Source organism: Micromys minutus (assembly GCF_963924665.1).
Source record: "Micromys minutus genome assembly, chromosome: 25".
NCBI lineage: Eukaryota > Metazoa > Chordata > Mammalia > Rodentia > Muridae > Micromys > Micromys minutus.
The window spans coordinates 21,167,006-21,188,401 of record NC_137960.1 but is presented as its reverse complement, the minus strand read 5'-3'; the positions used below and the strand labels follow the sequence as shown (position 1 = coordinate 21,188,401).

General features: G+C 40.8%; 1 protein-coding gene and 1 pseudogene across 3 annotated transcripts in view; both read left to right on the top strand.

Annotated features, from left to right (window-relative positions):
* CTNNA3 (catenin alpha 3) overlaps nucleotides 1-21,396 on the top strand; it is a gene marked incomplete at both ends in the record, with an annotated part of 1,359,521 nt that overhangs the window by 125,995 nt on the left and 1,212,130 nt on the right. The gene's annotated exons all lie outside the window — the stretch shown is intronic.
* Nucleotides 6,870-7,454, top strand: LOC308436580 (nicotinamide riboside kinase 1-like; annotated as a pseudogene). Its single transcript has one exon. The product of its transcript is annotated as a nicotinamide riboside kinase 1-like (transcript).

The following is a 21,396-nucleotide window of genomic DNA, read 5'->3' as shown; positions in this document are numbered from 1 at the left end:
CCTACCGATGTTGGGCAAGTTGTGTGGGCATTGTCTTCAGCAAGGGGATCTTGATATGAGTTTGTGAAGAGCAACCTATAGCCTTGGCAACAGCCTGGGTGGTTTTGGGGTTCCCATGAGACCCCTTTGGCCAACAAATCAAATAGATGCAACCCGATCCTGGTGCTGCAAGCTTTCTTTGGTGATAATGGATGTCTACTTGGAGCGCTGTCTCCCCCGATATTTGGTGATCGCATTTAGATTGTCTTCAGATGCGTAAAAAATTTAGGAAGCTTCTATTGTATTAGTTTTCCATCCTATCTCTCAAATGGCTCTTGATACTCCCTTTGTCCTCCCCCTTCTCCCTCTCTCACCCCCTTTTCTAGTTTCTCCAACATCCATAAGTATCTGTTTTCTAGAGGGATTTACCTGTCTCCCCAAGTCCCTTACTCTATACCCACCCTCTGTGGTCTTTTGTACAGTAGATTGGTTGTCATTGACTTAACAGCTAATATCCACATATAAGCAAATACATATCTTATTTGTCTTTCTGTGTCTGGGGCATTCATTCAGTATAATTTTTCTCTAGTTACATCCATTTACAAGTTTCATGATTTCAATTTTTAAAAATGGTTGAGTATTACTTTATTGTGTAAATGTACCGTATTTTCTTTCTTTTTAAACATTTATTTATTTTATGTATATGAATGAGCACACTGTCACTGTCTTCAGACACACCAGAAGAGGGCATCAGATCCCATTACAGATGGTTGTGAGTCACCGTGTGGTTTCTGGGAATTGAACTCAGGACCTCTGGAAGAGCAGTCAGTGCTCTTAGCTGCTGAGCCATCTCTCCAGCCTGCCATATTTTCTTTATCTATTCATCTTCTGAGGAACATGGAAGTTGTTTCCAGTTTCAGGCTATTATGAGTACAGCAGCAATGACCTTGGTAGAGCAAGTGTCTCTGTAGTAAGATGAAGCATCCTTTGAGCATACGCTCAAGAGTGGTATAGTTGGATCTTCAGGTCAATAGATTTCCATCTTCTCAAGAAACTGCCATGCTGATTTTCATACTGACTGTACAGGTTTGCATCCACAGCAGCAATGTGTGAGTGCTCCCTCTCCTCTACATTCTCCCAGCGTGGCTGTCACTTGCTTTTATTGAACTTAACCACTGTTTGATATTGGGTGGAATCTCAGAGTGGTTTTGATTTATATTTCCCCAATGATTAGATACTAAACATTTGTTTGTTTGTCTCTCAGCCATTTGAGTTTCCTCTTTTGAGAATTCTCCAATTAGCTCTGTTCCCCATTTTTAAATTGGGTTATTTGATTACTCTATACTAGCTTTATGAATTTTTTCTTATGTATTTTGGATGTTAGCCATCTATCAGATATGCAGCTGATTAAAAAAAACTTTCCCCATTCCTAGACCACCACTTTGTCTGAATGATAGTGTCTTTGCTGTACTGAAGCTTTTTGGTTTCATGAGGTTCTATTAATTATTAGTATTGATTTTAGTGCTTACTCTGATCAGAAAGTTTTTTCCCATGCCAATGAGTTCGAGGTTATTTCCCACTTTCTCTTCTATCAGGTTCAATGTGTCTGGTTTTATGTCAAGGTCTTTGTTCCATTTGAGGTTGAGTTTTGTGCAGGGTGACCAGTATGAATCTATCTTCATTCTTCTACATGCAGTGTTTGACCAGCACCAATGGTTGGAAATTGGTTTTTATTCCAGTGTGTATTTCTGGCTTCTTTATCAAAATCTTATGTTCATAAGTGTGTGGGCTTATGTCTGGGACTTCAGTTGGGTTCCATTGACCAGCATGTCTGGTTTTATGCCAATACCAGGCTAATTTTATTACTAAAGCTCTCAGGTACAATGTGAAATTTGGGATGATGATACCTCCAGCGGTTCTATTATTATGCAGGAGTGTTTTAGCTATCATGTGTGTGTGTGTGTGTGTGTGTGTGTGTGTGTGTGTGCCCGCGCGCGCGCGCGCGCACTTGTGTTTCCAGATGAAGCTGAAAACCATCTTTTCAAAATCTGTGAAGAATTTGTATTGGAATTTTGATAGGACTGCACCAAATCTGTATATTGCTTTTGGTGGGATGGCCATTTATTATTTTTTTTTCAAAATCAATCCTAACAACCCATGATCCTAGGAGAGAAAACTTTCCACTTTATAATATCCTTTTCAATTTCTTTAATATCTTAATGTTTTTGCTCTACTTTCTTTCATTTTCCTGGTTAGAGTTACCCCAAGATATTTTATATTATTTGAGGCTGTTGTGGAAGAAGTTGTTTCTATGATTTCTTTCTATGTCTCTCTCTCTTTTTTTTTTTCTTTCTATTTCCATGAAGCAGGGCTTCTGAGTTTTGGTGAGTTAGTTTTGTATCTAGCTACTCTGCTCAATGTGTTTATCAGCTGTAGGAGTTTTCAGATAGAATTTTCAAGGTCATTTATGCATACTTTCATATCATCTGCAAATAAACACACTTTGCCTTCTTCCTTTCCCATTCACATCGCTTTAATCGCCGTGTCTTATTGCTCTAGCTAAGCCTTCAAGTACTCTCTTGAATAGGTGTGAGGAGAATGGTATGGAAAGACAATTTCTAACCGGTGGTGCTGGCCAAACTGATGGCTGCATGTAGAAGAATATGGAGGTATGTAGAGCATTCAGTACTCTATTGAATATGTATGGAGAAAGTGTCTTCCTGATTTTAGTGGAATTGCTTTGAGTTTATTTTCATTTGCAACTTATTTTTTTATTACTGAAAACTTTATTCCACTTGTCTGTTGAAGAAACAAACCCACCGTAAACATTTCAAAATGAAGGGAAAGATACCCGTACATATCTAGTCTAGAGTAGTTTTCCTGTCCCGCAGCCTTTATTTAATCACCAGCGTTACTTTGTTGTAATGACAAGAGAACTGAGTTGAAAGCCTGTTAACTTTTTTTTTTAATCTTTAAGAATCTTTTGTTGAAGGGAACGGGGGATGAATGTTTGCTGATCACGTTAACCGTAATGTGGAGCATCTAAAAGCAGGCGCGGTGTTGTCGGCTCCTTTGGACGTTCTCACCGATCACACTGTCAGAAGAAAACATGGGGAACGGTGGAAAAAGTAGTGGACTGTTTATGAAAGCCGACCGCAGAAAAAGCCATTTGTCATATACTTATCACGTTAGAGGCCCAGTTTTAAAAGGAAGTATTTATCTTTTCCTAACTGGAACTTACCTTGCTCCAAGAGGATCTAGAAAAATCTGCCTGAATTTTAGATATATGTCAAGTGGAATTGCACATTCCAATCAGTTATTTCTGAGCTCTTATACGTGTGTCTCTCAGTCTCTCTCTCTCTCTCTCTCTCTCTCTCTCTTTCTGTGGTGTGTGTGTGTGTGTGTGTGTGTGTGTATGAGTCTGTGCATGTGTGTACTTGCACATACACATAGGCACACATTCGTGCATGCTTGTGAATATGCACACCATAGTTGTGGAAGCCGAAAGAGGGCACCAGATGCCACGTTCTGTCAATCTCTGCCTTATCCCTTGAGAAGAGTCTCTTCTGGAGCTATGCGGACAAGCAAGCACCAGCAAAATTTCTAGTCTCCAACCTCCACAGTGCATGGGTTATAGCCACATGCAGCCGCATCTGGCTTTATATATGGGTACTGGGGATTCAAACTCAAGACCTCATGGTTGTGCAGCAAGCAAGCATTCTTACTTTCTGAGCCATGCCCCCTGCCAGACTTCCAGTTTTGATCACAATAGCCTTATTTAGCAAGCACTTGCTGAAACATGGTGCGCTTGGTCCTGTTCTGGGCTCTGCTTGATAGGAGGATGACCACGGATCTGTGAGAACAACATCCCTGTCCTCCATGTTCACAGACATGTTTTGTGTCATGCTGTGTCATGGTGTAGACTCACCTCTTGTAGCATTTGGAGGACAAAGAGAAAATGAAATGAATATTCAGATATGAATTCTGAGTTTGATTTGAAATGAAAAAGTATATACACTATAAAGCCCCTTCTTGGGAATCTAGCCCAAGATAGAATTTGCCTTTTGGGGAGTTGGTTGTGTTCTCAGCAAAACTTTCTTTTGAGGTGGCAGAGATCTTTCTGGATCTCTCCCCATAACTCCCACTGCATGCCAGCATTGATTTCGTTGTCATTTTTTATTAAATTGGCCGATGATGACTCTCTCTACTAACTCTCCCTAAGCAGTGTGCTTGGCTCTGCCTGACTCACATAAAATCCAAACTGTCCTCATTGGCCAAGGTCATGTGCTCACAGGAAGAAATGAGAGTTCAGGGAGAACGGTGAGCCTTTCGAGAGTCACACAAAGTGAGGAAAGGACAAAGTACTAAGAGGAAACATGGCACTACCTCATGAAGAAGGGCCCCAGGAAGCTGATGTGGAGGAGAGAAAACAGTAGCGCCCCCAGTCAGATGTTTATCATAGACAGAGTCGAAACTTAGTGCATCCATAGCTTATTTGAAGAAACATCTTAATTATATTAAAAATAACCCCAAACAAAGACCAAAGAATATGAAATGCGGTATCTGGCAAGATTCTAGATGTCACGTCCATTCAAAGTCTTAAGTGCCTGTTTGTTGTTGAATGAGCAGAATTTTTCAGAGAATCTACTTTTAATTTTTCTTTAACAGATGCATTTTTTTTGGGAGTAGCTTTTAATTGAAAATGTCTTAGAATTCGAAGATGGTCTTCAGGAGATCTTGTTTACCGACACACATGGTACCTGATGTTTTACCTGATTCATTAGTCACTTACACTGTGCTACACTTCTTATCTCTGTCAGAGCTTTCCCAGAGGAGGATGGTAACAGTGTGTTTGATTGTTTGCTTTCTGAGAAGAAGGATGCTGTCTTGGATGAAATCCACCAGTTATCAAAAATCAGGAAATTTAATGTTGACATGTTTCCTATTATCTAATTCTAAATACATATTTAAATATGCACTCAAATACTGACTTAGTTAAATTTCTATTTCTGGGATAAATACCATGACCAAAGCAACTCGAAGGGGGAAGGGTTTATTACATCTCACAGGTTAAAGTTCACCATGGAGGAAATTCAGGGCAGGAGCTGAACAGAGACCACAGAGGAATGCTGCTTAGTAGCTTGTTTCTCTTGGCTTGCTCAGCCTCTTTTCTTATACAAATCAGTAGCACCTGCCCAAGGGTGGCACCGCCTACAGCATGCTGGGCCCTCCCAAATCAATCATTAATAAATCAAACATTAATAAAGAAAATAGGTTTGCCTACAGGCCAATCTAGTAGAGGCATTTTCTCAATGAGGTCCCCTCTTCTGGGATGACTTAGCTTATGCCAAGTTGAAAACTTCCAAACAGCACAAATACATATGTGAATTACATCAATTGCTTTAAAATGATGGCATTTATTTTTCATGGGTCCAATTCAGGCTCACACATAGAATGGCACAAAAAATATATGTTTTTGTGTGTGTGTGTGTGTGTGTGTATGTGGTGTATATATTTGTGTATATGAGTTTCTTAATTTAATTTTTTATACTTATTTGCTTTACCTTCCACTCATTGCCCCCCTCCCAGTCCCCCCTCCCACAATCCTTCCCTCATCCCCCCTTCTCCTTTGAGCAGGTCGGTCCCCCTTTGGTATCCCCCGCCCTGGCACTTCAAGTCTCTGCAAGGCTAGGCGCTTCCTCTCCTACTGAGGCCAGACAAGGCAGCCCAGTTAGAGGAACATGTCCCACAGACAGCTTTTGGGACAGCCTCGTCCCAGTTTTCAGGACCCACACGAAGACCAAGCTGCGCATCTGCTACATATCTGTAGGGAGGCCTAGGTCCAGCTCGCGTACGTTCTTTTGGTTGGTGGTTCAGACTCTGAGAGCCCCAATCGTTCAGGTTAGTTGATTCTGTTGGTCTTCCCATGGAATTCATATCCCCTTCGGGGTCCTCAGCCCTCTTCCTATTCTTTCATAAGAGTCCCTAAGCTTCATCCATTGTTTGGCTGTGGGTGTCTGTATCTGTTTGAGTCAGCTGCTGGGTGGAGCCTCTCAGAGGACAACATGCTCTGTCTGCAAGCATCACAACAGAATATTATTAATAATGTTAGGGACTGGTGCTTGCCCATGGGATGGGTCTCAAGTTGGGCCGGTTATTGGTTGGCCATCCCTTCAATCTCTGCTTCATCTCCTGAGCGTGCATTTCTTGTAGACAGGATAAATATTGGATTGAAAGTTTTGTGGGTGGGTTGGTGTCTCTCTTGCTCCACTGGGGCTCCTGCCTGGCCTTTTCAGTCTTGACTTAAAAAAAAAAAAATGTATTGATTTTATTTGTATGAGTACACTGTAGCTGTCTTCAGACACACCAGAAGAGAGCATCAGATTCCATTATAGGTGGTTGTAAGCAACCATGTGGTTGCTGGGAATTGAACTCAGGATCTCTAGAAGAGCAGTCAGTGCTCTTAACCACTGAGCCATCTCTCCAGCCCTTGACATTTTTTTTTGAAAAGGTTAATTTTTGTTTGTGTGTGAAATGCAGAACAAAAATTTCATTTTATCCTTCTCAGTGTGTATACAATATTGATTTATTTTAGTATTAGCTATGGTATACACACATTTATATTTCTGTTTGTGTTTCCTTATTAGCGAACTAGGTTATTCTGACATCACCAATGCCAGCATATTCATTTACTCAGTGTATAACTATTAGAAGTCAAGTCAAGCCCTGCTTATGCGAGGATATGGAAGCCCAGAGTGGGCTGCCCTGCTCAGGTGAGCAGCAGGCTGTGGGGTGCTTGAAACCTTCTTGCAGCCTGCTCTGTGGCCCTGCTGGGGAGGACTCAAAACCGCTTTGGAAATATTAGGAAGGTGTTATTTCCAAAGCCAATTATGAAGACATTTGTCATTGGAACTGGTGGCATGACAAATGGAGGAAAGACAACATTAGCTAAGAACTTGCAGAAACACCTTCCCAATTGCAGCGCAGTATCTCAGGATGACTTCTTCAAGCCAGAGTCTGAGATAGACACAGATGAAAATGTTTTGCAGTATGATGTGCTTGAAGCACTTAATATGGAAAAAATGATGTCAGCTGTTTCCTGTTGGATGGAAAACCCCGGAAGCTCTGCGGGGCCAGCAGCCTTGGAAAGTGCTCAAGGGGTTCCCATTTTAATTACTGAAGGTTTCCTTCTCTTTAATTATAAGCCTCTAGACAGCATATGGAACAGAAGCTACTTCCTGACCATTCCATAGGAAGGATGTAAGAGGAGGAGGAGTACCAGAGTATATGAGCCTCCAGAACCTCCAGGGTACTTCGATGGCCACGTGTGGCCCATGTACCTAAAGCACAGGCAGGAGAGGAACTCCATCACCTGGGACATTGTTTACCTGGATGGAACAAGGTCTGAAGAGGACCTCTTCTCTCAAGTGTATGAAGATGTCAAGCAAGAGTTAGAGAAGCAAAATGGTTTGTGATAACGCCACCCAGATGGAGTGCAGCGAGTCTTTCCAGGATGGATTTGGGAACTTGAAGGATGTTCTGAGGAATATTAATAGGGATGCAGTGTGTCCTACAGGACAGTGACAGCTCATCTGTATGTCCACTTTTGTCCCACTTTCCCCAACATACAGAGCCATGCGTGCCCATGCCATTGGGTAGGGGCCTCTCATGGAAGCAAGAATGGCTTGATGTCACTCTGCAGGAGGCTCAGCACAGTTCATACACAAAGGCTCACATCCTCTATAGAAATAAAAGCCAGCATTTCCTGACTGTTACCCAGCACCAGGAAAACCACTGCCGTCTACATCACCAATGTGTGCTATGCTGCGTATGTTTCTGCATTTGTGTGTATAGTTGTGTGTGCAAGTTTGTATGCTTAGTTACGTGTACATACTCACATTCTACAAAATGAACCTTGTATACTGCACAGCATATTTTTTCCAGTTTTTGTTTTGCTCATATTGATTATAATACATAATTTGAAAGATGGTCTCAAAGCAATGTATCCCCTCGCCCCTCAACGATTAGCATTACCCAAAGTAATGGTGTCATATTGACTGAGTCAGCAGTTTACTGCAGCGTCTGCAGCCTTGGTGCTTGTAGCCAAAGGTTTTCTTGTATCTGTTGAATACTGTGTGTCTCTGTGAGATTTTTTTTTACATCCATAGAAGTTTTTGGTGTGTTTTACTTGGTTTTCTGAAACTAATACTCTGAAGTACAGAATCATATAGTTTGCTCAATCATATATAAAACCAGGGCCTTTCTTTGAAAAGCACAGGCAGGAGATGTGAATTGGGGAATTTCTCAGCGCTTCATTCAATGTGGGAATTAAAATTATAAATTTATAGAGCAATCCTAATTCAAATATGAAGATTGTTTATTAATAATAAAAACAATTGCCCCTGATCTTTTCAATTCATAAAAAATATATTGTTCCATTGCCTCAAAAAAAAAAAAAAAAAAAAAAAAGTCAATTGGGAGAACACCTTATCCATCACCTGGAAAATTCGCAAAGAGCAGGACAAATTCTTACATTAGAAGAGGCTCATTAACTTGCCTGATGGTAGAGAATGTAACCTATTAAAAACTGTGAGCAACCTAAAAAAGAAGCAATTGATACGTAAGTATATTGCTAAACTTGGAGACATGTTTAATGCTATAAACAATGAGCATTCGGTGTACCCCAAAACACAAAGCCCATGCTCTGTAGAGGTGTGTACAGTGTTTCTAGGTGGCAGTGGGAGGGGTGACCTTGTGGTTAGTCTCCTGAGGTTGACATCCTGCTAGGCCTGAGACATAGTATTTACTCATGTGACCCGTAAAATGTTGGAACAAGTGCAGGTAGATTACAGACCCACAAAGGCCTGGACTACTTCACATCAGAAAGAAATTGATTTATGGAATGCCAGTTGAAGAACAGTCTCTGGGATGGAACTAGTGATGACCGGTTTTTTTTTTATCCCCACATTTCTCGAGGTTCCATGGACCATCCTCTAGCTGCAAAGCAGCGTGCCTGTCCTTTATCCCGTTTGATGACTGCCTCCACTGTAGTGTTAAGACCTTGTCTGTCTTGTCAGTCCACATCTCAGATTTCAGAGACTGTGTTGATGGAAAATAAATTAGTCAATTGATGACTGGGAATAATCTAACTTCTTTTTCTACTCCCCAGACTTCCCTTTCTTCCCTTTCTATCTTACTGATGAGCCCCAGTCAAGCAATGTCCTAAAACCATAGGAGAAAGATGCTATTTCATTGGCAAGGTGGCAACATTTCTGGTGTCTACTGTATTTGTGGCAGATACTATCGAACCCCTGTAGGCAAACAGAAAGTGCTTTCCTTAAAAACAACCAAAACGATTAACTTTGATAAAAGACAGTCTTTCTTTTAACCCCATAAAGACTCATTAGCTCTCAAAGAGTAAACGTATTAACTCCATTAGTGATGGGTTGGGGGAGGGGGGAGTTCACTATTGTGTTACTTGGTTTAATACTCTGAGAAAAATAAAAGCTATGCTTAAACTCAGAAAAAAAAAGAGAGAACAGACAATAATTCAATTTGATTTATTTAGTATGTATTATCTTTGAGGAAATGATCTGAGTGTGTTGTATGTCTTAGCTCATTTAATCTTCCTAAAACCACCACCGAGCACCAATACTCTTTTGTTCTCAGCTTTGGCACAGAGAAGTTCAATTAATCTCCACAGCAACACAGCTGGAAACAATGGATTGGAGTCTAAGCAATCTGTCTTGTGAGGTTAGGGCTCTAAGAAATCACCTCGATTCTGTTACCAAGTAGAATAATTTGTTGCCGTGGCTTTTGTTACTATGTTATAGTGTAAAGTTATCATTTAGGAGTATTGATATGTCTTATTTGAAGGATAATAATCATACCATTATGTATAATATGTGTAATAGTGTTTCCTATCATCCTATATTCATCTTAGGGAATTAACTACAAATCACACAAAGAGAATCACATGCGCTCTCATTAACAAAGATAAAATGTTGCTAGCTTATTTGTGGCTAGAGCATCCTGTCTGACCCTGAGGGGAGGCAAGCACATCAGACATGTTTCTAAGCTAAGAAAAAAAATTTTCTGCTCATAGTTACTATGCTGTTGCTTTTCTAAAAAAAAAAAAAAAAAGAAAAGAAAAAGAAATAGAAGTTGGAATATAATTAGAGAGTATCTCAGTTGAAAAATATGCTCAATGGAAAAAAAAGGAAAGATTCAAATTACGATCTTTTGTAAGTTTGGAAAAAATATGTATTTTGCTAATATTCATTCATGTCCTTTGAAAATGAGAAAGTGTTACAATGTATTTGTTATTGATGACAGAATTACTCTAGAGACACACATAGATGATTAAACAATAGCAGTAACAACACACACACACACACACACACACACACACACACACACCACCCTTTGTTTGAAGGAAAAGGTGTCCTCTTAGTGAGAAGATACATTGAAGACTTTGTTCATTAAAATGGCTTCATCACTCCACTCTGGTTTTTGGTTGTGTATGTGTGTGTGTGTGTGTGTGTGTGTGTGAGAGTCACTCTTGTACTTTATTTCATCACCATCTCAGGCCTTGACTGCGCACTTGCGCAGTGGGTACAGGCACTCCTTCCGCTGCTGCTTCTTGGTCTTCAGTTTCTTTCTTCTCCTGCATTTCAGACTTAAATGCAGACAAGGTTGACATGGGATCCCATTTCTTTTGATTGCTGTGGTCAACATGGAAGCATTTACCAGTCTCTGGCTCCATGGACAAACCATCCAAATCCCACTAATTAGTACTGGGAGCAAAGTCAATAGAGTAGACCCGACAAAGAATGTGTTCCTTCAGCCCCAGTGGAAACCTCAGCACCAACCCTGTATTGTTGTTTTTCACACTTCCATGATCAACTTTAAATCATAACTCGGGGCAGTAAGAGATTAACAATAGATCGTGTTACAAGGCAACAAGCATCTGTTTTGTTTTTCCTTGTAAGTCTAGAATTTTCTCCTTGTTACTTGTAGGGAGTGCTGGCACAGTGGGCTTTTCTTTAACATGGCTGAATCTCCAGCCTCACTCTCTCATGAACTAGAACACAAGGGACTTCTGCTTTCTTGTTCCCCTTATTCCTGGCTTGCATCATCTTTCTTGCTCCCGTTCCAATGCGGTGTCCTCTCGCTGTCTCTGTGAATCACTGTTTACTTTTGTTGTTTTCTATTTTTTCAAGAAGGGATTTCTCTGTGTAGCCTAGGGTATCCCAGAACTCACTCTGCAGACCAGGCCGGCCTTGAACTCACAGAGATCTGCCTGATTCTGCCTCCCAAGTCCTGGGATTAAACACATACACCACCACTGCCCTCTGAATTTCTGCAGCTCTCTGCGGTGGATAATTTTATGTCAGCTTGACACAAGCTAGAGTTATAAGAAAAGGGATCCTCAATGAATCAAATGCTTCCAGAAGATCATCAGGCTGCAGGCAAGCCTGTCAGGCATTTTCTTAATTGGTGATGGAAGCAGAGGGTCTGGGCCACTGTGGGTGGGGCCATCCCTGGGGGTTCTGATTTCTGTAAGAAAGCAGGCTGAGCAAGCCAGTAAGCAGCACCCACTTCCATAGCCTCTGCATCAGCACCTGCCTCTAAGTTCCTGCCACATTTGAGTGCTTGTTCTGACTTCCTTTGATGATGAACAGCAATGTGGAAGTGTAAGCCGGATTAACCCTTTCTTCCCCAACTTGTTTTGGTCATGGTGTTCCATCCTAGCAATGGTCACCTTAGCTAGTACATTCTTCTGCTTTCGTTCGTCCACAGAAGCAGTGGAAACCCTAGCTAGTGAGTTCTACTTTTCTCTTTGAGGTGTTATCTATCTTATCCTTCCCTAACACGCACTGTCCCATACACAGGCAGCCTGTAGCTCTTCATTTTAACCAGAATTCCTCTATTAGCAATCTTACAAGAAGACAACAGCTCTCTTTAAAGATATATTCTGATTTTATTTTACAAAGGCACCACTTGAAGCAGTATTTCTAAATGATAGTCTATATACCTATGTCTACATACAGACATGTTTGTACGCGGACAGCTTTATTGCTGGGCAGAACTCCAAGACAGAGAACAAATCCCGACAGTAAAATGTTTATCATCTTGAAGTCACCCGGAAAGCCTCTGTTTCCTTGTTCTTAAAGTGAGGAACCGATCTTGTCTGCATAGACCATTGGGCGACTAAGTCAGATCATAGGGTTAACGCAGAAACTCAAACATCATATGTCTTGCTCCACATCTCTGTTATCTACAGTCTGCCCTAACTTCAGCAACCTCTGAAAACTCATCCAGCCCTTCAGACTTAGGAAAGTCTTCCCACCGTGGTTTCGTGCAGCCCTCTTAGAACTCTCTCAACAAAGAGACAGCACATCGTGGCACTAAGTCGAAGGAAAATACTGGATCTAAATTTTCTCCCACCTCCCTGTCTGCTGCTGTCAGCACGGCAGCGGCGTTGTTTTGTATTAACACGGTGAAGGAAATTCCTGAGAATAATTAGCTCTGTGTTGCTTATATTAGAGCCCGTTATCTCCATTCTTGCTTGGTAGGAGGTTTGTCCCCTGCCATCATTTGGCTTCGGGTCCACAGTTTTAAATTATGTGGAGGAGAAAATGATTATTAATGGTTCCTTCCCGTGGCGTTTCTTAACATTTCTTTTCTTCACCTGGAGTTTCTTACATTTTCTTTCTTATCAGTTTCTCTGTGTGCTGTCGCCTAGGAGCAATGTCTCATCTGGTGGTCAGGTTGCAGAAGCAATTTCTTTAAGCATCATTAGTCCATAGCTAAGAGTTAGGTTTGTTTTTAAACTTTTTTTTCCCCTTTTAAATGGTATTGTGTGTATACCTGAAATGTACATGTATGTGTTATTATGTATGTATGTGGACTTGCGTGTGCCAGGATGCACACATGGAGGTCAGAGGGCAGCTTTGAAGAATTGTTTATGGATGTGCATGCTGTTAAGGCAGGGTCTGTCATTTATTTATTTATTTATTTATTTATTTATTTATTTATATTGTTTTGGCCCCATGCAGCATTCTCCAGGTAGATTTTTCCTATCTCTGCCTCCTATCTAATCACATGAGTGCTGAGACTACAGATACACCACTGAATATAATATATCATATTTCATATATATTATGTAAATATAAATATATATAAATATGTAATGTAAATATATATATATAAAACGTGTGTGTGTGTGTGTGTGTGTGTGTGTGTGTGTATTCTGGAATTGAACTCAGCTTCTCAGGCTGTGTAGCAAATGCCGTGACCTGGCTAGCCATCTCTCATGCCCTAGATTTGTTTAGGAGATGAAAATCTAATTGATAATACTTTTTTTTTTTTTCTGAACAAAATTTAAGTAGAACTTTCAAGAAACTGCTATGGTTTTCTTTTTTCATGGTGCTGCAGCACCTAGTTGGATAGGAAACACATATAAGTAGATATAATTTAGATGCAGGAAAATATGCAAGAGTAAAAATTGGCCTAACGATGTGATGTTTGGAAATGTTGCTGGTGGCCAACAACTAACAGCAGGAGATTATGTTTCTCAACATACCTGAGTACACATGCCAGCTTTGTAGAGTCTTGACTAGCATCCTTATGGTAGCTTTTCAGTTCACCATGTCTTTGCCTGCTACAAGCCTGCTGAGAATGGACAGCGCTTTTTGAGTTATGCAATAAAAACAAGTACAATGAAAACATTGGGTCAGGGGACAGGCTTTCTCTAGAAACCAAGCGAACACATACCGTTGCTGTGTAACAACTTTTAAATGAGTATTTGATGTTTCCTCTCTGCGTCTTTATTTAAATTAGTTACTAGGCGCCTATGTAACTAACCCAGGGAGAGAAAAAGAAACATAGACTAATGTTGGTATTTAATGGAGCAGCTGAACGGACCGTACTGGATCTGATGACCTGAACACCCAGCACGAATGAACATTCTAAGGCTTGGAAACTCTACCCTTAGCTTGCAGAAGAGATGACTCTCTTCCTGGTACCTGTGTAGTTTTGAGAATCCTAAGGTCTGTTTCAAAACAAGCCTGCTCTTTGCAGATTTCCATGTGATACTTCATTTCATGGAATATTTGTCTGTCTTTAATACATGGACGTGAGTGGTTGTTTGAGAGTAGTGCCCGCCTCCCATGCTGATTTAGCCAATGGGCTTTCTGCTGCACATCAGGACTTTGGAGAGTTTAGAGGAGAGTAGGCAGAGTAGAGGCTTCTCAGTGAGATGGGAGTGAATAGTTCTGGGAGAATTTGATGTGCTTTTCAGACTTTTGATCTCACATAAGTAAGCACACACACATGTGTGAACACACATGTGTGCACCAAATGTGCAACACCCATGTACACATACACATATGTACACATATACATGTGCACACACAAATAGACACACTCACATAGACACACACACACACACACAGGGGGGGGGGATTAATGGCTTGCTTTGAGATTAACCTTCTAAGGGACGTATGTTCATGCCTGTGGTTGGGTTTCTTAATGTAACTGCTATCAGCTGTATAGCATGAAGTGACAGGTGCCATTCTCCTTTCTCTCTCGTTCTTGGAAGTTTAGTCATTGGTAAAGGAGACATCTCATGTCTAATCTGACATCATAGTTCTTAAAACATATATGGAGATCAACAGGGATGAGTCTGATTGCCACCCATCCCTGTTCACCTTTAAGAAGATCTGCCCATCTTCTGGACAGGAGAGGACCACTACACTGTGAGCTCAAGGCACCCATGATCGCATGTACAGTTCCTGCATAAGATAAAACCAGCAAATTCTGGCATCAATCGGGATGGGTAAATGAGCCCCCATCCCTAACTGAGGGGCTATTTAAAAAGAAGAGGACATGAACTTAAGTGGGGAGTAGGAAGCTAGAGGTGGAGGAGTTAGGGAATGAGTTTGGGGAGGTTATAATTAGAATTCATTGTGTGAAATTCCCAAGGACTTAATAAAATATTTTAAAAAGATTTTGTTATACAAGGGAGGGTGTTGTAATGGGAAGGAGAAGGGAAGAAATGAAAGATTTCTACTTGGAAGAATCCCAACCCAGTAAGAGCAGATCATAAAGAAGAAGGATGAAATTCCACGTTCATGAAAATAAAGAACTCCACCACACTTACATGCCGCACACGTTTACAAGGGTTCTCCCTGCCGAGCTGCAGTGCAGAGACTCCAAATCGAGCTGAACATAACTCAGCACTTCAACAGGAAGATTGTCTGGAGGTTAATTGTAATTGCACACCAAGTTTCCTAGTGCCTTGCTTTGTGTTTCAAGTATGCCCACTCAAATCAATTCAGAGACCTGAGCAGGCCGCGTGATATTTTTTTTTCCTTTCTTTGGGCAACTTAGACCCTCTCTTCACTTCCAGGGCTTGAGGGAGGCTGTGCCAACAGTAAACCTCCCAGCAAAGTCCTGCCAAGTGCTTTCTGCTTGCTCATTTGACTTCTGCTGCCCTCCAACACTCCTTAGGAAAACCGAAAATCCCTCTGGTACAGTGCCTGGTAGTGTTCAGGTACCACATTCGCTGCAAACTCTTCTTGTAGATGACAGTCCCCTGCCTCGCTGGGTGGCACTGCTACTTTGAGCCAGGGTGCACGAGCCTCTCTTGCTGTCTTGGGTTTAGGAGAATGAAGTGAGGGGAAGGAGGAGGGGGAGACCCTTTCTCATGAGGGCATTCTTCTTGCTTAATTGTCAAATGCACTTAAAATAAAACTCTAACAATGGTTCTTGATTCTGTCAGACTCACAAAAAAGACAAGAAGCCACTATAATCAGTGTATGGTAACCAAGAGGTTCTAAATCTCTAGAGTTTTTGGAGACTCCAAAATTGTTTAGTGAGAATTATTTTTGGGCTCAAGTTTACACACACACACACACACACACACACACACACACACACACACACACACAAACACTCACATATTATAGTTTCTGAAAGACAACTTTTAGGGTTTTCAAAAAAAAAAAAAAAAACAGTCTCTTTCTTACATAAGCAAATTCTGGACAGATGGAGAAGTCTCTTCTTGTCCACTGTGAGAAAGTGCACAGATGGCTGGAACCGCAGGCGGCCCTGGGATGCCATTATTCTATAGCAAGTTATTAGAACATACGTATCATAAAGCTGACCCCCTCATGACCCTGTTGCAGTAGGACTTACAGCAGCATGGAACCAAAGGAGTTTGAAGGAAAGTTAAATCTCTACTATTAGTTCTTACCAAATAGCCAAAGGGAAATAACTGCACAGCAAAATCTTCTTACATATTTCCCCTCACCCTCCCATTTTCCCAGGTTCCTGTAGCAGATATGAAGGCATTTCCCTTTCATTCCACCTGGGAAGAGTTTTTTCCTTCCAGGCCATACAAACTCCTAATCTTCTCCATTTCCCCTCTGCTCTGAGTTTTATTAAATAGATAGACCTACCTTCAACAACCTGCTTTAAGTTCCTCTTGCCTCAGCAGTCACAGCTTGTGCAATGGAAGGAGGGGCTGAGGGTTTCTCAGCTAAGAATAAGTCTACTTTTAGTGAGTGGTATGTATGTGTGTGCATGTGTGTAGTGAGAATCCGGAATACTGCACACAGATAACTGGATAATGTTATTCTGTTATCCAGTGGAAACTAGGTCTGTGAGCACATGGTTACATGTGCTGGATGCATTTAATAGCCTGTTTTGAGTTTTATTCTATTATTTATTTTTGTGAAATTAAAACATCTTACTGCCAAGGTTAATTGTACTATCTTTTTTTTTAAAGATATATTTATTTAATTTATGTATGTGAGTTCACTATAGCTATCTTCAGACACACCAGAAGAGGGCATAGGATCCCATTACAGATGGTTGTGAGCCACCATGTGGTTGATGAGAGTTAAACTCAGGACCTCTGGAAGAGCAGTCAGTGCTCTTAACCACTGAGCCATCTCTCCAGCCCCTAATTGTACTATCTTAAGCAATGAAGAAACTCCTTTTCAAATTTAAGTTCTATAAGTAATAACTGTAGGTTTTTTTTAAATCAAAGAAAGCACTTAACTGAGTTTATGGTTTCAGAGTCCTTGATGGCATAGAGAAGGTATGGCAGCAAGGACAAACGCAAGGGTAGAGTTCACAAAGGAAACACTACCAGAGCATCACATGTTGTCCCTCACACAATGATAGAGGCGACCTCAGCATCCCACCCTTGCCGTCTGAAAAACACTAAGCAAAAACGTGTTGGGGTTAAAAAATGTCATAGATCACATGGATCAGGAAAAGATCTACAAGACATTCAACCGAAACTCAAAAGAGTATACTTTCCTCTCAGTGGCTCACGGAACCTTCTCCAAAATTGACCACCTAGTTGGATACAAAGCCAGAGGTGGAAAAAAGTCTAAACAGCGCCCTGTACTCTGTCTGACCACCACAGATTTGATATCAAGAACAGAAACAAGAGGAAGTGTACACAGTCATGGAACCTGAACAACCCACTACTGAAGGACAATGTCATTCAGTAACAATGTCAAATGGTAATGTTGAGACATAAACCAAAAAGAAGACTACAAACTCTTTATAATGAATGAAAATTATAACACTATATACCCACACCAATGGGGTGCAGTGAAGGCATTTTCTAAGAGGGGAAGTCATAGCACTGGGGGCATAACTTGAAAAATCAGCACGGTTAGCTCAGTGGCACAACAGAAAGTTCTAGAACAACAACAACCCATAACCTCCGAGAGGAGTAGATGGGATTATCAAACTCAGGGCCCAAATCAATGAAATAGAAACAAACATAGCAACCAAAACAATGCAGAGAATTAATAAAACAAAGAGTTGGCTCTTTGAGAATATCAACAAGATTGACCAACCCTTAGCCAAGTTAACTAAAGGATAGAAAGAAAAGATCTAAAATTAACTAAATCAGAAATGGGAAGGGAAACATTATGAAGGACACCAAGGAAATCTAAAGACTCCTAAGTATATACTTTAAAAATCACCAAACTGTCTGTCTGTCTGTTTCTCTCTCTCTCTCTCTCTCTCTCTCTCTCTCTCTCTCTCTCTCTCTCTCTCTCTTAAAACAAGACACCATAGCTCCTGGTGAAATAGAAGCAGTATTTAAAGTCTTTGAACTAAAAAATAAGCCCAGGACCAGGTGGATTCTATTAGACCTTATAAATGGGTTAACATATCACTAAACATAACAGGCCATTTGAACAGACCGAAAGACAAAAGCCACCTGATCATTTCATTAGATGCAGAAAAGACTCTTGGCAACATCCAACATTCTTTCATTCTAAAGGAGCTGACAAGACTAGGGATACAAGGGACATACCTCACCATAGTAAAGGTAATTAATTTACAGCAAGCCCACAGCCACCATAAGTCTAATGGAGAGGAAGTCAAAGACTGTCCACTCTCTCCACATGTACTCAATATAGTAGTTCTCAAAGTATTAGCTAGAGCAACAAGCTAACTGATCAAAGGGATACAAATAGGAAAGAGAAAAAGTCAGTGTCTTTATCTGCACAGGATATGATTTTATACATAAAAGACTCTAAAGGTTCTCCCAGGGAACTTCTACAGCTGCAAAACACTTTAAACAAAGTAACAGGATACAAAATTACCACAGCAAGTATCAGTAGCCTTCACAATACAAATGGTTAACAGACTGAGAAAGAAATCAGGGAATACAGTACCTTTCCCAATAGTTTCAAAAAGATAAAATATCTTGGGATAACTTTAAGGCACCGGAGGAAGAAATTGAAGAAGATATTAGTTGATGGAAGGATTTCCCATACTCATGGATCAGAAGAAATAATATTGTGAAACTGGCCATTCTATCAAAAGCAATCAAAAGATTCGATGCAATCTTCATCAAGATGCTAGTGCGATTTTTCACAGAAATTACAAAAGAAGCCACTCTCCAGCCTCATATGGAAGCATAAAAAATTCCAGAATATCTAAAATTATCTTGAATAATAAATGAACTACCAAGGCCAAAACTATCTCGAGTTTCAAGCTATGCTACAAAGCTATAGGAATAATAATAAAAAGTAATAAATGAACTCCTAAGGCTAACACCATCCAGGTTTCAAGTTATGCCACAAAGGTATCATAACAGCACGCTATTGGCGCAAAAGCAGAGATGTTTATCAATGTTTTTGAATTGAAGTCCCAGTTATATGTCCAAACATTTATGGACACATGATGTTTTTTGTTTTTTGTTTTTTTTTTTTTTTTTTTTTTTTTTTTTTGGCAAAGAAGCCAAAAATACACACCAGTGAAAAGACAGTATCTTCAACATATGTTGCTGCTCAAACTGATTGGCTGCATGGAGAATATAAATAGATCCTTATTTATCACCTACACAAAACTTATTAAAAAGACCCCAACATAAGTCCAGATGCACAGAGCCTGGGGGAAGGGAAAGAGGAGAATAGCTTTGACCTCATTAGGACAGAGGATTTGTGGACAGTACTCTGAGAGCACAGGTTCTAAGACCAACAATTAAAATGAGACCCCATGAAGCTGAGAGCTTCTGCAGAACAAAGGACACCATCATCCAGGCCTAGCATTAGCCCATAGAAGGGGAAAAGATCTTTACCAACTATGCATCTGATAGAGGGCCAGTGTGTGATATATATATATATATATATAACTGAAAAAAACACCTGGACATCAAGAAAACAAATAACCCCAATTAAAACTGGGGTACAGAAGTAAGCAAAGAGTTCTCAAAAGATGAAACCCAAATGGCCTAGAAACACTTGAAGAAATGTTTAACATCCTTTGCTGCCAGAGAGATGCAAATTAAGACTGTTTTGAGGTTTCATCTTACCCCAGTTAGTATGGCTAAGATCAATATTAAAAATGGCAACCTGTGCTGGCAGGGATGTGAGTGAAGAGGGGTACTTACTCTTTGCTGGTGGAAGTCCAAGCTGGTACAGACTGTGGAAGTCGGGGTAGCTGTCCTTTAGGAAGGAGGAAATATATCTGCCTCAAGATCCAGCTATATCCACACTTGGGCATCTAGCCAAAGGACCCCACATCCTTGCTGCCCTGTTCATAAATAGCCAGAGATTGAAAGCATCCTAGCTGATGACTCGATAATGAATATATGTCATTTTTATAGAATAGAATGCTATTCGGCTGTTGAGAGAAATGAAATTATGAAGTGTACAGGTAAGTGGATGGAACTAGGAAAGAAACAATCACCTTGGGTGAGGGAATCCAGATGCTAAATGACAAATATTATATGGTTTTTTTCTCTCATATTTGAACATTAGCTTTTGGTGTGTATGCTACAATGTGAATAACCAGAGTTAAGGTACTTAGTAAGGGGCTTGCAGGAGAAGAAGAGGAAGAGGATACAGTATATATTTATGGAGACACTGGAGAGAAGGGTGACAGGACCAAACAGAGAGGGTCGGGCAGTGTAAAGGAGCCTAAGGAGGGACAACTGTCACTAAAGGCATTTTGGAAAGCTATATGAAAACCTACAGCTGTAGATGATTCCTAAAATGTATGCATACACAAAAGGAATACAAAGGGAGTCATCACATAATAGGGAAGACAATCTCCCAACTAGACATGCCTCCAAAGAAAGCCTGCAGTGACAGGAAAGGGTTACATCTTGTTGAATCATTGAGCAAAAGGGCCTCACGGCAACCCTCAAATATCAAAGGCAAAGGCCAAGGCAACTGCTAGCTCTCCACAACCAGATGACAAGGCCCCATTTTTGAAAAAACAACACATATCTGTAACCAAACATGGAGAAGGTGAGCTGGTGGCTAACTAGAAACTTTCTTCTTACTGACTGGCATTCAGGGTACTGGAAGTTGCTCCGCACATTACCAGATGGACAGGTAATCATCAATATCTCCTAGCTGTAAATGCTGGGTTCTCCAATGTTGACCTGCCTGCACTGTATGCTGGTGTAATGGTGACACAGACCACAGGCACTCTGCATGAGATGGAACCCATAACTCACACTGTTAAGTGGCCAAAACCCTCAGGGTCATGAGCCCTGGGGAAAACCAACCATCACTATGGTAATGATAAAATTATTATGCAATAAAACGACTCATTGCTGTACCCATTGATCCATCTCAGGCTGCCTTCATCGGGGGAGCATCTTCTTGGAGTAGCCAATGCAGAGACCCACACCTAGACAGTGGATGAGAGACTTTGGAGTACTCGTCCTAAATGGAGTATTTTCATCAAAGCCTTCCCCTTAGAGTTCAGTGTTTTGTGTAGAAGAGGAGGCAGAAAGATCTAGAGGGAACGGTATCTTCTACTCCCCACCCCACACATAGAATTAATTAATACATGAACTCACAGAGACATTGATATTCAAGCCAGACAATGTCTCCCTGCCGAGAGGGGAAAGTGATCGTGGGT